Raw genomic sequence first — 15,780 nt, 5'->3', positions numbered from 1 at the left:
CCTTTTTTTTCTTCTGAAAAGAATCTATGATGTTGCTTTTTCAAATTTACCAGACAAGCCCAATTTCATTTTCATGAGCCAATTCAGCTAATTAAGAAGGGATGAGTATTTTTGGTTCTATCTTTCTTCTAGGGCAGCTCATTGTACAAATTCAGTAGCACTGAGCATCTGTAGCTGAGGGAAGGTGGCATGGATTTACTGAATAGGTTGAGGGAGTCTGGAAGGGACCAGGGGCTTGGGTAGCAGCACTGGCTGTGTAGTTTACCAGCAGGGTTCCAGTATTACCTTGCTGGCTCTCTTACAACTTAAAAATAAGCCGTCTCATCAGCCTGCGTGCTGAGACTACTGAGCCGTGCACTCTAGAGACTGCACTCTGCAGCTAGAGGGGTCTACACACTGCAATGAATAAGACGTGGCACAGCACCCCCCTCCAAAAAAAACTGTTATCTTCTCTGTGGTCTCTTTAAAAAAAATAATAATTAATAAAAATAAGTCTCATCACATTTGCCTTTTCCTTCTTTCAATGTGAAATCTCGGAGTTTTTTTTAAAGAGATCTTTCTTAAAAAAATAGTAAACTTTATTTTTTGGCACAGCTTTAGATGTACAGAATAATTGAGCAGATAGTACAGAGTTCTGTGTATTCAACCCCCCATCTTTTGACCTCCCCCACACCCCATTTCCCCTATTATACCCCTATACAACCTGGCACTTGTGTGGTATAATTGTTACATTTGATGGGCCTGGGTTGACCCATTATTATTAACTACAGGCCATAGTTTACACTGAGATTCACTCTTTGTGTTGTAAGGTTCTATGGCTTTTGACAAAAGGATAATGACACGTGTCCATATTACAGTTTCGTAGAGAATAGTTTCTCCCCCTGAAAATCCACTGTGCTGTGCCTATTCATCTCTCTCCCTCCCCACCGCCGCTGGTAACCACTGATCTTTTTACTCTCTCTGTAGTTTTTCCTTTTCTAAAATGCCAGAGTTGGAACCATGCAGCATGTAGCCTCTTTAGACAGACTTCTTTCACTTAGCGATTTGTATTTAAGGTTCCTCCAGGTCTTTCCCTGGTCTGATAACTCATTTCTTTTTATTGCTGAATAATAATCCATTGTCTGGACAGACCACAGTTTGTTTATTCATTCACTAACTGAAGGTCATCTTGGCTGCTTTCAGTTTTCATGGGTTATGAATAAAGCTGATGTTACAATCACGTGTAGATTTTTGAGTGAACATACATTTCAACTCAGGTAAATATTGAGAAGTGTGACTGTGGGAACATATGGTAAAAGTATGTCTAATTTTGTAAGAAACTGCCAAATTGTCTTCCAAAGTGGGTGCGCAATTTAGCATCCCTGCTGGCAATGAATGAGCGTTCCTGTTGCTCCACCAGCTTTCAGTATCACCAGTTTTGTTTTCCTGTTTAAAGCATTCTAACAAGTGTGCCACTTTTGTCTTTTAAAAGATGACTGATGTTATTTCACTAATTTCCAAATCTTACTTCGAGGTCAAGGATAAACTGAAGACCCTGTAACAAAACCTTTTTGATATCTAAATAAATTCTTTAGCCTCCCCTCTGCCCGTTGCCCTTTATACCCCAGTCTTCCTCAGGATCGTTTTTGTATGGCCTTTGGCTATCACAGATCCTGTGCTGCAATAAGCCAGACCTTCCTTCCTCTCCCTGTCTTATAGAAAGTGTGCTCTCTTGACTCTCCACTTTCCCAAGTTTTGTGTTTGAAGCTCAGCTCTACCCCACGTCCAGCATGACTGCCCTGGCAACATCTCCCTTTGCTGGACTTACTGATCACCCTGTTCAAGGGACCTGATTCGGAAATTGTTTCTGAAAGTGTATGTCTTTGCTCCTATTCTGTACTGAATTCTTCAAAGCCAGGGGACTTTTCTGTAGATAAGAGGTCCCAAACTCATAGCCAAAGAAGATGTGCAATTAACACACATGTGAGAACAAGCTGAGAATAAGATGATTTACATTCAGACAACAACCTTGGCTTGTTCAATTGCCCCTGTGCAGGCTTAAGAAAACATACCCGTGGTCCGAAAGTTGCTCGGTCTGCCTCCCAAGCCAAAGACTTCTTAGGCTCTTAAGCACTCGGTACAGTGGCTTGTTCATTGAGCAATACATGTTCAACAACTGCTCATACCTAGAAGGCTCATGTAGCCACCTTCCCTTAGGGGTTCTTTCCACTGGGCCATGTTGATCCAGAGAGCCGACTTCTGTTCTTCAGACTACACACAGGAATTTCCAAAAGAAACAGGTTGCACCAAGCAACCTCACTGCCTTAGAAAACACTACCCTTTTCTTCTGGCCAATATGAGCGGTCACTTCCCCTAGCAATGCTCCATAGCTCACTGCCTCACAAAGAAGCAGTTTCTGAAAGGAACAGCCCCAACCCTAACCCTAAAAAAAGGATTCTTGATCTGAAGTAGTTAAACCCAGAAAAGTCATGATGGTGATCATGCAGGCAATTCAATTCATTTAACATTTATTGAGCACAAAATACCATGATGGATGCCAAAGGGATAAGAGTGACTTTATTTATTATTCTCCACAGGTTCACAATAATGGAGAAACAGAATGCTGTACTTTTGGCTCTAATGAGAGACAAATTGGGTGAGTGCTATAGCCATGGCTTTCAATGTTATTGTCGGTGGTAGTGTTTTACCATAACCCACAGTAAGAAACACATTTCATATCCTGACACAATACACACGTATGGATATTTATGCACAATTAACTACAACAACTGTTACAATATTGTCTAGTGTATTTTATTCTGGTAGTCATAAATTTAAGTAAAAAGGTGCTCACGACCTAGGCATGTGTGGCAACCTACGGACTGAACAACTCTATGAGACGCTAGGGCAAGGGGGAGAAGGGACAGGAGAGATAATTTTGTCTTTCCAAGGAGAATGAGAAGTTCCAGCAAATACCCAGAAATCGCACAATGGAAAGAAAGCTCATCCACTGATTTAGTCTTCATCACTAGGGTTAGGCTGTGGGGGCTGGTAGGGGTGGGGTGAGGCTGAGGGAGGGATACTGTTGGCTAAGCAAGTGGGCCTCAAACTTGAGAGGGCCCTGAAAGCCCAGGCCAAGGAGTGTGACTTCTGTGTCACTGATCAGTCAACATGTATTCTGTGGACCACTAGCATCAGAATCACCAGGGAGAGGCTATTAAAATGCAGATTTTAGGTCCTGCTCAAATTCTGAATCAAAATCCCTGGGATTGAGACTTAGTCTAGGGTTTCCCTGATAGCTCAATTGGTAAAGAATCCGCCTGCAATGCAGGAGGCCCCAGTTCGATTCCTGGGTTGGGACGATCCCCCGGAGAAGGGATAAGCTACCCACTCCAGTATTCTTGGGCTTCCCTTGTGGCTCAGCTGGTAAAGAATCCACATGCAATGAGGGAGACCTGGATTCGATCCCTGGGTTGGGAAGATCCCCTGGAGAAGGGAAAGGCTACCTATTCCAGTATTCTGACCTGGAAAATTCCATGGACTGTAGAGTCCATGGGGTTGCAAAGAGTCAGACATGACTGAGTGACTTTCACTTTTAAAATTAGTATCATGAGTATCATTAATATTTATTTTTAAAATTAGGTGATGTTTCTGATCGCCAAAGTTTGACTTCACATCTTGGAATGTGAAGTCAAGTGGGCCTTAGAAAGCATCACTATGAACAAAGCTAGTGGAGGTGATGGAATTCCAGTTGAGCTATTTCAAATCCTGAAAGATGATGCTGTGAAAGTGCTGCACTCAATATGCCAGCACATTTGGAAAACTCAGCAGTGGCCACAGGACTGGAAAAGGTCAGTTTTCATTCCAATCCCAAAGAAAGGCAATGCCAAAGAATGCTCAAACTACTGCACAATTGCACTCATCTCACACGCTAGTAAAGTCATGCTCAAAATTCTCCAAGCCAGGCTTCGGCAATACGTGAACCATGAACTTCCGGATGTTCAAGCTGGTTTTAGAAAAGGCAGAGGAACCAGAGATCAAATTGCCAACATCTGCTGGATCATGGAAAAAGCAAGAGAGTTCCAGGACATCTATTTCTGCTTCATTGACTATGCCAAAGCCTTTGACTCTGTGGATCACAACAAACTGTGGAAAATTCTGAAAGAGATGGGAATCCCAGACCACCTGACCTGCCTCTTGAGAAACCTGTATGCAGGTCAGGAAGCAACAGTTAGAACTGGATATGGGACAACAGACTGGTTCCAAATAGGAAAAGGAGTATGTCAAGGCTTTATATTGTCACCCTGCTTATTTAACTTCTATGCAGAGTACATCATGAGGAACGCTGGGCTGGCAGAAGCACAAGTTGGAATCAACGTTACCGGGAGAAATATCAATAACCTCAGATATGCAGATGACACCACCCTTATGGCAGAAAGTGAAGAGGAACTCAAAAGCCTCTTGATGAAAGTAAAAGAGGAGAGTGAAAAGTTTGGCTTGAAGCTCAACGTTCAGAAAACTAAGATCATGGCATCTGGTCCCATCACTTCATGGGAAATAGATGGGGAAACAGTGGAAACAGTGTCAGACTTTATTTTTTTGGGCTCCAAAATCACTGTGGATGCTGATTGCAGCCACAAAATTAAAAGATGCTTACTCCTTGGAAGGAAAGTTATGACCAACCTTGATAGCATATTAAAAAGCAGAGACATTACTTTGCCAACCAAGGTCCATCTAGTCAAGGCTATGGTTTTTCCCGTGGTCATGTATGGATGTGAGAGTTGGACTGTGAAGAAAGCTGATCGCCGAAGAATTGATGCTTTTGAACTGTGGTGCTGGAGAAGACTCTTGAGAGTCCCTTGGACTGCAAGGAGTTCCAACCAGTCCATTCTAAAGGAGATCAATCCTGTGTGTTTATTGGAAGGACTGATGCTGAAGCTGAAACTCCAATACTTTGGCCACCTCATGCGACGAGTTGACTCACTGGAAAAGACTCTGATGCTGGGAGGGATTGGGGGCAGGAGGAGAAGGGGACGACAGAGAATGAGACAGCTGGATGGCATCACCAACTCGATGGTTTGAGTGAACTCCGGGAGTTGATGATGGATAGGGAGGTCTGGCGTGCTGTGATTCATGGGGTCGCAAAGAGTTGGAAACGACTGAGCGACTGAACTGAACTGAAAGCTTGAGAACAACATACATTGACAAAAACCGTAAGACTGAGAAGTACAGACAGTAAGGAATCACTGAAGGCTATTTAATACGAGGAATGGTATGCTCTGAACTAGAAGAGAAACTCACAGAACAGATAGTGCAGTGGTGAAAAATCCCACCTTAAAGGAGACAGTCATTCCTGTCAGGAACTTTTGGGCCAGGAGATGAGGAATAAAGGAAGAAATGCGTGTGTTGTTTAGTCCTGTCCGAGTCTTTATGACCCCATGGACTGTAGCCCTCCAGGCTCCTCTGCTCATGGAATTCTCCTGGCAAGAATACTGGAGTGGGTTGCCATTTTCTTCTCCAGGGGATCTTCCCGACCCTGGGTTCAAACCTGGGTTTCCTGCATTGCAGGTGGATTCTTTATTGTCTGAACCACCAGGGAAACCCAAAGGAAGAAGACCCATTGAAAACATCCCAGGGAATGTTTAGGGACCATTGGTTTCCTCCTCTCTCTAGACCTTTTGTTTGCTTTGCCTCTGGGTCTGCTCAGTTGAACGTGTCAATGCCACGTCGTTAATCTTTGAGACCAGACATTTATGACTGTACTAATAGCACTAGGTTTTATGCTCTGCAATTCACTTGTTGCCTTATTATCCTTTAATTTGAATGGAATGTCAGGCAAGAAAAGAACTGGAACTCAGCTAAACAAAAATGGCCAGGAGCAGATACAATTAAGTTTTTTTTCCCCCCATAGAGATTTTATTGGAGAAGGCAATGGCAACCCACTCCAGTACTCTTGCCTGGAAAATCTCATTTATGGAGGAGTTTGGTAGGCTGCAGTCCATGGGGTCGCCAAGAGTCAGACATGACTGAGCGACTTCACTTTCACTTTTCACTTTCATGCATTGGAGAAGGAAATGGCAACCCACTCCAGTGTTCTTGCCTGGAGAATCCCTGGTGGGCTGCCATCTATGGGGTCGCACAGAGTCGGACATGACTGGAGCGACTTAGCAGCAGCAGCAGCAGCAGCAGTGCAGTAGACCTGGCTTCGATCCCTGAGTTGGAAAGATTCCCTGGAGAAGGGAAAGGCTACCCAGATCAGTATTCAACTCAATTCTCACACCATCGACCTGGAGATAGCATAAGATCCCACAGGTTAAGGGTTCAGTCTTACAAGACTGCCTCCTCCCTGTCAGATGTCAAATTCCAAGCTCACATGTTACTATGCTTCTGACCGACCAAAGGACTAAAAACTGGAGCTACCCATGACATAGTCCTTGGACTTCACATGCCAGTCACAAGTCAAGGTTGTTAACTTGTATTTCTGACCAACTGGCTATAAATTAGAGGCTCCCATGATGGCCTCCTTTATTTGATTAACTTACTAGAGCAACTCACAGAACTCAGGAAATCTGTTTACTCACTAGATTACCAATTTATCACAAAGGATATTAAAGGATACCAGTCAGCAGCCATATGAAGAGATACATGTGGTGAGGTCCAGAACAAAGGAGCCTCTGTACTCATGGAGTTTAGGGTCGCATGGAATTTGGGACATGGTGCAGTGGTATGTGGAAGCATTGTTTCCCCAACCTAGAAGATCTTTGGACCCTTGGCTTCTTGGGGTTTTAATGGGGACTTCATTATTTAGGCATGATTGGTTAAATCATTGGTTATTGATTATTGATTCAGCCTCCAACTCCTATCTCTTCCCCAGAAATCAGAGGGTGGAACTGAAAGTCCCTGCCTTCTATTCTTAGTTGCTTTACAAAAGTCACCTCATCGATAGCAGCCTAGTTGTGGTGGAAAGGAACTGAGGCAAGAGACCAAGTATTAAAATAAAAGATGCTCCCATTGCTTTTATCGCTCAGGAAAGTCCAAGAGTTTGGGGAGCTGTAAGAAAGAAACTGTGCACAAAGAGCAAATATATATGAGAAATGTATATGTGGACATCTGAATGACCACATATATATTTCTTATAAATCACTGCACATTGCAATCACTGCATGGCAATAACACTGTATTACATAATTCAAATTTGCTAAGAGTGTAGAACTTAAATGTTCTCACCAAAAAATAAATATGTGAGGTGACTGACAGATATGTTAATTAACTAGATGAGAGGAATCTTTTGACAATGTACACTTAAATCACCACAATGCACACTTTATCTACTCAAAATGGATTAAAGATCTAAATGTAAGACCAGAAACTATAAAACTCCTAGAGGAGAACATAGGCAAAACACTCTCCGACATAAATCACAGCAGGATCCTCCATGACCCACCTCCCAGAATATTGGAAATAAAAGCAAAAATAAACAAATGGGACCTAATTAAAATTAAAAGCTTCTGCACAGAAAAGGAAACTATAAGCAAGGTGAAAAGATAGCCTTCAGAATGGGAGAAAATAATAGCAAATGAAGCAACTGATAAAGGATTAATCTCAAAAAAAAAATATATATATACAAGCAACTCCCGCACCTCAATTCCAGAAAAATAAACGACCCAATCAAAAAATGGGCCAAAGAACTAAACAGACATTTCTCCAAAGAAGACATATAGATGGCTAACAAACACATGAAAAGATGCTCAACATCACTCATAATCAGAGAAATGCAAATTAAAACCACAATGAGGTACCATTTCACGCCAGTCAGAATGGCTGCTATCCAAAAGTCTACAAGCAATAAATGCTGGAGAGGGTGTGGGGAAAAGGGAGCCCCCTTACACTGTTGGTGGGAATGCAAACTAGTACAGCCACTATGGAGAACAGTGTGGAGATTCCTCAAAAAACTGGAAATAGAACTGCCATAAGACCCAGCAGTCCCACTGCTGGGCATATACAACGAGGAAACCAGAATTGAAAGAGACACGTGTACTCCAATGTTCATTGCAGCACTGTTTATAATAGCCAGGACATGGAAGTAACCTAGATGTCCATCTGCAGACGAATGGATAAGAAATCTTTGGTACATTTACACAATGGAGTATTACTCAGCCATTAAAAAGAATGCATTGAATCAGTTCTAATGAGGTGGATGAAACTGGAGCCTATTATACAGAGTGAAGTAAGCCAGAAAGAAAAACACCAATACAGTATATTAACACATATATATGGAATATAGCAGGAGGATAACGATAACCCTATATACGAGACAACAGCAGAGACTCAGATGTGTGGAGCAGTCTTTTGGACTCTGGGAGAGGGCGAGGGTGGGATAATTTGGGAGAATGGATTGAAACATGTATATCTGAATGTATGTATATCACGAATCTGACGTGGTTGGGGGCTCCCCACCTCAACACTCTGTGGATTTAAGAGGGTGTTCCTTCCGGAAGTGTATAAATTAGCCTGGGATAGAACCTGCAAATTAATTAATTAATTTTAATTAATTTACTAATTAAGAAATGAGAAACCAGAACTATAAAGGTGGCATAGAAATACAAGAAACTATTCTTAAGTAATCTTTTAAAACTTTGAACAGAGTTACAGATTTTACCAAGCCACTCCAGTACTCTTGCCTAGAAAATCCCATGGATGAAGGAGCCTGGTAGGCTACAGTCCGTGGGGTTGCTAGGGGTCGGACATGACTGAGTGACTTCTCTTTCACTTTTCACTTTCACACATTGGAGAAGGAAATGGCAACCCACTCCAGTGTTCTTGCCTGGAGAATCCCAGGGACGGGGGAGCCTGGTGGGCTGCCGTCTATGGGGTCGCACAGAGTCGGACACGACTGAAGTGACTTAGCAGCAGCAGCAGCATAAGCTGGTATATATAATTTAAACAGAACCAAAAGAAAATTAGTATTGTGTGAATTCTGAAGCACTTTCAACATGTTGTAGGAATAATGTGGACTTTCTTGAGTTTTACACATTCATAAGTAAATGGTCTGTATCTCATGCAAAAAATAAATAAAAAATAAAAATAAAAATTGTATATATCAATTATACCTTAATAAAGCTGAAATTTAAAAAAATCCTAGCATTTCTCTACAAAATAGAAAAAGGAACTCTTTCCAACTGATTTTTATGAAGCCAGTATTGCTCTGATATAAAAATCAGGCAAAGAGAGTACAAAATATGCAAAAATCACTAGCAAAGTATTAGCAAATAGAATCCAGTTGTATATAGAAAGAATTATATACCATGACTAAGTGTCATGTAATCCAGAGATAGAAGGCTGTTTCAATATTTGAAAAATCATTCAGTGTAATTCATCATGTTAACAGGCTAAAGAAGAAAAACCACATGATTATATCAATTGATGCAGAAAAAGCAGCTGACAAAATTCAACATTCGTTCTTGATAAAAACTCAGAGAAGTAGGAATAGAAGGAACTTCTTCAACATGATAAAGAACATCATCATACTTAAAGATGAAAGACTGAATGCTTTCTTCCTAAGGTCAGGAACAAGCAAGGATGGTTACTCTTACTACTGCTATTAAACATGGTGCTGGAAGTTCTTGCCGGCTCAGTAAAGAAAGAAAAAGAAATTAAAGACAGAGATCAAAAAGAAAAACATCTATCTCTGTTGCATATGGCATGAAACGTCTCACTTAGAAATCCTGAGAGACCTATAAGAAAACTCTAGGAAGTAATAAGTGAGTTCTATAAGATCATAAGGTAAAAGATCAACATAAGAAGGCTTGGGAAAGAACATCAAGAAAAAAAAAGAAGAGATGGAGAAAACCTTTTGTATATATATAAATAATATACATATTTATAAATAAAATACATATAAATAATATGTATAATATATACATTTTAGAAAACTTATGAACTTTTGCCTAACTTAAAAATTTATGACATTTTGACTCTACTTGTTTGACTTAGTATGAATAGAATTTGAGGCATTTCTAATTAAATATATATAATATGCAACAAGCAACAAAGGTTTACTGTATAACAAGGGAACTATAGTAAATATCTTATAATAACTTACAATGGAAAATAATTTCAAAAATAACATATGTGTGTCTGTAAAACTGAATCACCTTGCTGTACACCTGAAACACTGTAAGTCAAACACACTTCAATAAAATATACATATTAAGAAAAAATCAATATAAGAAAATCAATTGCATTTCTATATGCTAGCAAAAAGTACACAGTAATTGAAATTTAAAATACAAGATGACTGGGACCTCCCTGGTGGTCCAGTGGTTAAGAATCCACCTTCCAATGCAGGGCATGCAGGTTCAATCCCCGGTTGGGAAACTGAGATCCTACATGCCTTGAGGCAACTAAGTCTGCGGGATACAACTGCTGAGCCCGGGCGCTCTGGAGCCCAAGTGCCACAAGTAGAGAGAAGCCTGCTTGCCGCAACAAAGGCCCTGTGTGCCACAACTAAGACCCACAGTCAAATAAATAAACGAAAAAAATACCAGACGACAAAACCATTCAAAAATAAAACACTTAGGAATAATATAATAAAGCATATTTAGAATTCTGAAAGACACACGTACCCCAAGGTTCACTGCAGCAATATTGACAGAGGACAGGACATGGAAGCAACCTAGATGTCCATCGACAGATGGATGGATAAAAAAGTTGTGGTACATTTATACAATGGACTATTACTCAGCCATAAAAGGAATGAATTTGAGTCAATTGTAGTGAGGTGGATGAACCTAGAGCCTCTTATACAGAGTGAAGTAAGTCAGAAAGAGAAAAAGAAGTATCACATATTTACAAAAATATATGGAATCTAGAAAAATGGTACTGATGAACTTAGTAGAGAACAGACTTGTATGGCAGAAACCAATACAAAATTGGAGAGAAATTATCCACCAATTAAAAATTAAACAAAATTTAAAAACTACATAGAAATTGTACACTAAAAACTACAAAATACTGATGAAAGAATCACAGAAGATCTAAATAAATGTTGAGTCATACAATATAAAGTGACAAGCTACTCCGAAAAATAGTTTATGGATTAAAAGACTTAACATAGCAAAGATATTAATTCCCTAAATTGATATATAAATTTGATGCACTTCCTATCAAAATCTCTGCAAGGATTTCTTTATGCATAAATGAAGACAAAATCATTCTAAAATTTATATTGAAAGGTAAAGGAGCTAAATAGTTAATACCTGTAAAAAAAAGAATAATAAAGTGGGAAAATCAATCTGTGCAAATTTTAAATACTGTTATATAACTATGGAAATCAAGTGGGAGGTATTGGCAGAGAGTTAGACACAAAGGTCAATGAAACAGAATAGAGAATCTAAAAATAGCCCCATACAAGGAAGGCCAAGTGAATTTTGACAAGAGCACAAAAACAATTCAGTGGAGATAGGACTGTCTTTTCAATAAATGGTGCTGAAGCAACAGGACAGCCATAGACCAAAAACAAAATAAAAACAAACTGAACTTGACCTAAATCTCATACTTTATACAAAAGTTAATTCAAAATGGATCATATAATATTGTAATTAGCCTCCAATTGAAATAAATAAATTAAAAAAACAAAATGGATAACAGATTTATATTATGTAAAATGAAAAACTATAAAACTTCTAGATGAAAATGTGGGGGAAAATATTTGGGTCCAGGGCTTGGTGAAGACTCTTCAATAAGACAGCTAAAGCAAGATGCATAAAAGGAAAACAAACCACAATGAACTGGACTTCGATAAAATAAACTTTTTTTTTCTATGAAAGACCTTATTAAGAGGATGAAAAAACAAGTTACAGGCTGGGAGAAAATGTTTGCATCCACATGTCTTAAGATTCATATTTAGAACATAGAAAGGACTCAAAACTTAGCAGTGGAAAAACTAACACTCCAACTAGAAAATGGGTAAAAGACACGAAAAGACATTTCACTGACTAGGACAAATGGATGGGGAAGAAACACATGAAATGGTGTTTAATATCCCTAAGCATTAAAAAACGTAAATTAAGACCAGGAGGAGATACCCCTATTCACTAATAGAATGGCTAAAATAAGAAAGAATGACAATCCCAAATGCTGGTAAGGATGGGGAGAAACTGGGTTCCTGATACATTGCTGTTGGAAATGTAAAAGGCAAACTACTCTAAAAAATAGTTTGGCAGTTTCTTAAAGAATTAAATATCCACTTACCATATGACTCAGGAATTGCACTCTTGGGTATTCATCCCAAAGAAAAGAAAACATGTCTACATAAAAATCTGTACACGATTGCTCATATCAGCTTTACTTATAATAACCAAATACAGTAAACAAGTAAAATAGCCTACAGTAGGTAAACAGTTAGACTGTGGTATATTCATACCGTGTAATAGTACGTAGCAACAAATAAGAACAAACTGATTTGAAACAAACAAAAAGATAAAAATTGTAAATGCAACAATTGAGATAGATCAACAGCTTATCACATTGAGTGAAAAAAAAAGCTTATCTCAAAAGGTTCCATACTGTATGATTCCATTTATATAATATCCTCAGAAATTATATAGATTAGTGGTTGCCAATGGTTAGGGCTGAGGGTACAGAAAAGGGAGGTGGGAGTGACTATGAAGCTATAGCTCTAGTCTAGGGAGATCTTTCTGGTGATGGATGAGTTCTGTATATTAACTGTGCTGGTGACATGAATCTACACATGTGATAAAATCATGTATAACTTTATAATACATACACTTTATACCAATGTCAATTTCCTCATTTTAACATTGTACTGTAGTTTACAAAATGTAAGCGTTTCAGGAAACTGGGCAAAGGGCACATGGGACCTCTCCATACTATCTTTGCAACTTCCTATGAATCTATAATTGTTTCAAAATAAAATGTCTTTAAAGAGGTCATGCTAAACCATGAAACACTGTATCATTTTAAGGTTCAGTTCAGTTCAGTTCAGTCGCTCAGTTGTGTCCGACTCTTTGTGACCCCATGAATCACAGCACGCCAGGCCTCCCTGTCCATCACCAACTCCCGAAATCCACTCAAACTCATGTCCATCGAGTCGGTGATGCCATTCAGCCATCTCATTCTCTGTCGTCTCTGTCTCCTCCCACCCCCAATCCCTCCCAGCATCAGAGTCTTTTCCAGTGAGTCAACTCTTCGCATAGTATTGGAGTTTCAGCTTCAGCGTCAGTCCTTCCAATAAACACCCAGGACTGATCTCCTTTAGAATGGACTGGTTGCATCTCCTTGCAGTCCAAGGGACTCTCAAGAGTCTTCTCCAACACCACAGTTTGAAAGCATCAATTCTTCGGTGATCAGCTTTTTTCACAGTCCAACTCTCACATCCATACATGACCACTGGAAAAACCATAGCCTTGACTAGACAGACTTTTGTTGGCAAAGCAATGTCTCTGCTTTTTAATATGCTATCATTTTAAGGTGGCAGTGTGCAAATCCAGACGAATGGCAAGCAAACTCAGGGGTTAGATGCTTCTGGAAATTTATCTGCTCATCTCTTTCTAGTTTTGTTACTATCTGGATTCTAAGATTTGGGTTGTTATAGCCAGGCAGGTCGGAGAAGGCAATGGCAAGCCACTCCAGTACTATTGCCTAGAAAATCCCATGGATGGAGGAGCCTGGTAGGCTGCAGTCCGTGGGGTCGCTAAGGGTCGGACACGACTGAGCGACTTCACTTTCACTTTTCACTTTCACACATTGGAGAAAGAAATGGCAACCCACTCCAGTGTTCTTGCCTGGAGAATCCCAGGGATGGGGGAGCCTGGTAGGCTTCCGTCTATGGGGTCACACAGAGTTGGACACGACTGAAGTGACTTAGCAGCAACAGCAGCAGCAGCAGCCAGGCAGGTGTTGTTGAAAGCAATGCTTCTCAAGCTAATGTCCATGTGAATCCTCTGGGGATCTTGTTAGAATGCAGATTCTGATTCCAAGGGTTGGGATGGGACCTGAGATGCGGGCCAGGATTAGGGAGAGGTGAGAGGGGGAGGCCCTGGAGAAGGAAACGGTAACCCACTCCAGTATTCTTGCCTGGAGAATCCCATGGACAGAGAAGCCTGGTAGGCTACAGTCCACGGGGTCGCAAAGAGTCGGACACGACTGAGCAACGGAACGGAAGGGAACGGAGAGGGGGAGGATCGTTCAAGTGCAAGGTCAGATCCTGTCTTCATTTCAAATTATGATATTATCTTCATCATGGATTTTTGCATTAATTTTTATTTTTAAAAAACATTATTTATTTTGATTACTCAATTTGGGGGTGGCCCCTTAAATTTTGCACTGGAGGGGGCCATCCTCCTCAGTTTCATCCTATTTTGGGCCCTGCCTGAGATGCAGTGTTTCTAATAAGCTTCCAAAGGAGACCAATGCTGCTGATCTATGGACTATATTTTGAATAGCAAGGGACCTGGTGCAGTGGTAATGAATCCACTTGCCAATGCAGAAGACACAAGAGATCCGGGTTCAATCCCTGTGTTAGGAAAATACCCTGGAGAAGGAAATGGCAACCTGCTTCAGTATTCTTGCCTGGAGGGTTCCATGGACAGAGGATCCTGGCAGGCTACAGTCCAAGGGTCACAAAGAGTCAGACATGAATGAACATCTGAGCATGCACACACACACACACACACACACACAGAGGTAGAGCAGTCCTTCTGTGGTAGGATACCCACTACAATCTTCCCTCTTCCACTCCACTGCTACATCCACTTTGCATGACAAGGGCATTTCTGGACATTGGCAGGTAGCCTACTGGCAAAGCTGTAGCTAGGCCCTGAAATTTAATTTCATGCCAAGCTTCCCAAGATGTGGTCTATTTTTGTCCATCGGCTCTGTCCCAGGGACACAGCCAAAGCACTCTCAGATTTTACACTCAGGTCTGACCTGCCCTCCATTTGATCCACCTTTCTTGCTCCTATCCTCACAGAGGAGGAGCCAAGGCTGCTAGTATCATTGTCATGTCCTGTCCTCGGTACCCAAGGATCCACTGTCTCACAACCCATTCCAGGCCACTTGGAACCAGGTAAATCTCCCTTCCTGACAGGTTGTGCTGGACCCACCAGACGAGGATAGACACAACACAGATGATTTGCCCATTAATAATAATAATTCATGAGACAAACATGACTTGTCTGCCTCCTGGCTGCTCAGTGAGCCTGGATGATGTGTAATCTACTCTCCTCTTCTGGGAAGTTAACGGAGGAAACACTGTGGTCAGGATATCTATGCTAACCTGATTTTTCCTTTTCAGCTGCAATCAGAAATGACCCCTTCTGAGCTGTATTCACAGTTGAAGCTGCAGGCATTTGCCTTGTTTGTGAATTTCACAGAGGCAGTCTGGATTTGTAAACACTCTAAATCTTAGAAAGCTTTGGCGAATAAAGGAAGAAATCAAAGAGTGAATCCCTTTAGGCAGAGTTATTCCTGATCGGGCATTAAAAAAATGTAATTTTTAAAGGAACCATCCTTGTGGCCTAGCAAACTGAACCTTAGGCATTCCCTAACAAAAAATTAATGAAGTGTTTATTACATTCAAGGCTCTGTACCAGGTGCTGTACAGGATATAGAGAAGTAAAAGACAGTCCCCACATCCAGGGAGCTGAGGTTTTCAATGCAGGGACACAGCCTCCTTTGGTTAATCAATACCAAAATGAACAGCAGAGACCTTAAGTGTTATAGGACTTCGGGGGCGGGGAATCCCTATGTAATGCGGTAGCCTTGAGATAGGCCTGGGAC

At 40.7% G+C, this 15,780-nt stretch overlaps 1 protein-coding gene across 2 annotated transcripts in view; it reads right to left on the bottom strand.

Annotated features, from left to right (window-relative positions):
* NMNAT2 (nicotinamide nucleotide adenylyltransferase 2) overlaps positions 1-15,780 on the bottom strand; it is a 231,966-nt gene that overhangs the window by 40,419 nt on the left and 175,767 nt on the right. The window lies entirely within an intron of this gene.

This window comes from Moschus berezovskii, chromosome 17 (genome assembly GCF_049115385.1).
Source record: "Moschus berezovskii isolate FMDL1 chromosome 17, NW_MosBer_1.0, whole genome shotgun sequence".
Lineage (NCBI taxonomy): Eukaryota > Metazoa > Chordata > Mammalia > Artiodactyla > Moschidae > Moschus > Moschus berezovskii.
The sequence above is the reverse complement of the archived record's forward strand: the minus strand, read 5'-3'. Positions and strand labels throughout refer to the sequence as shown.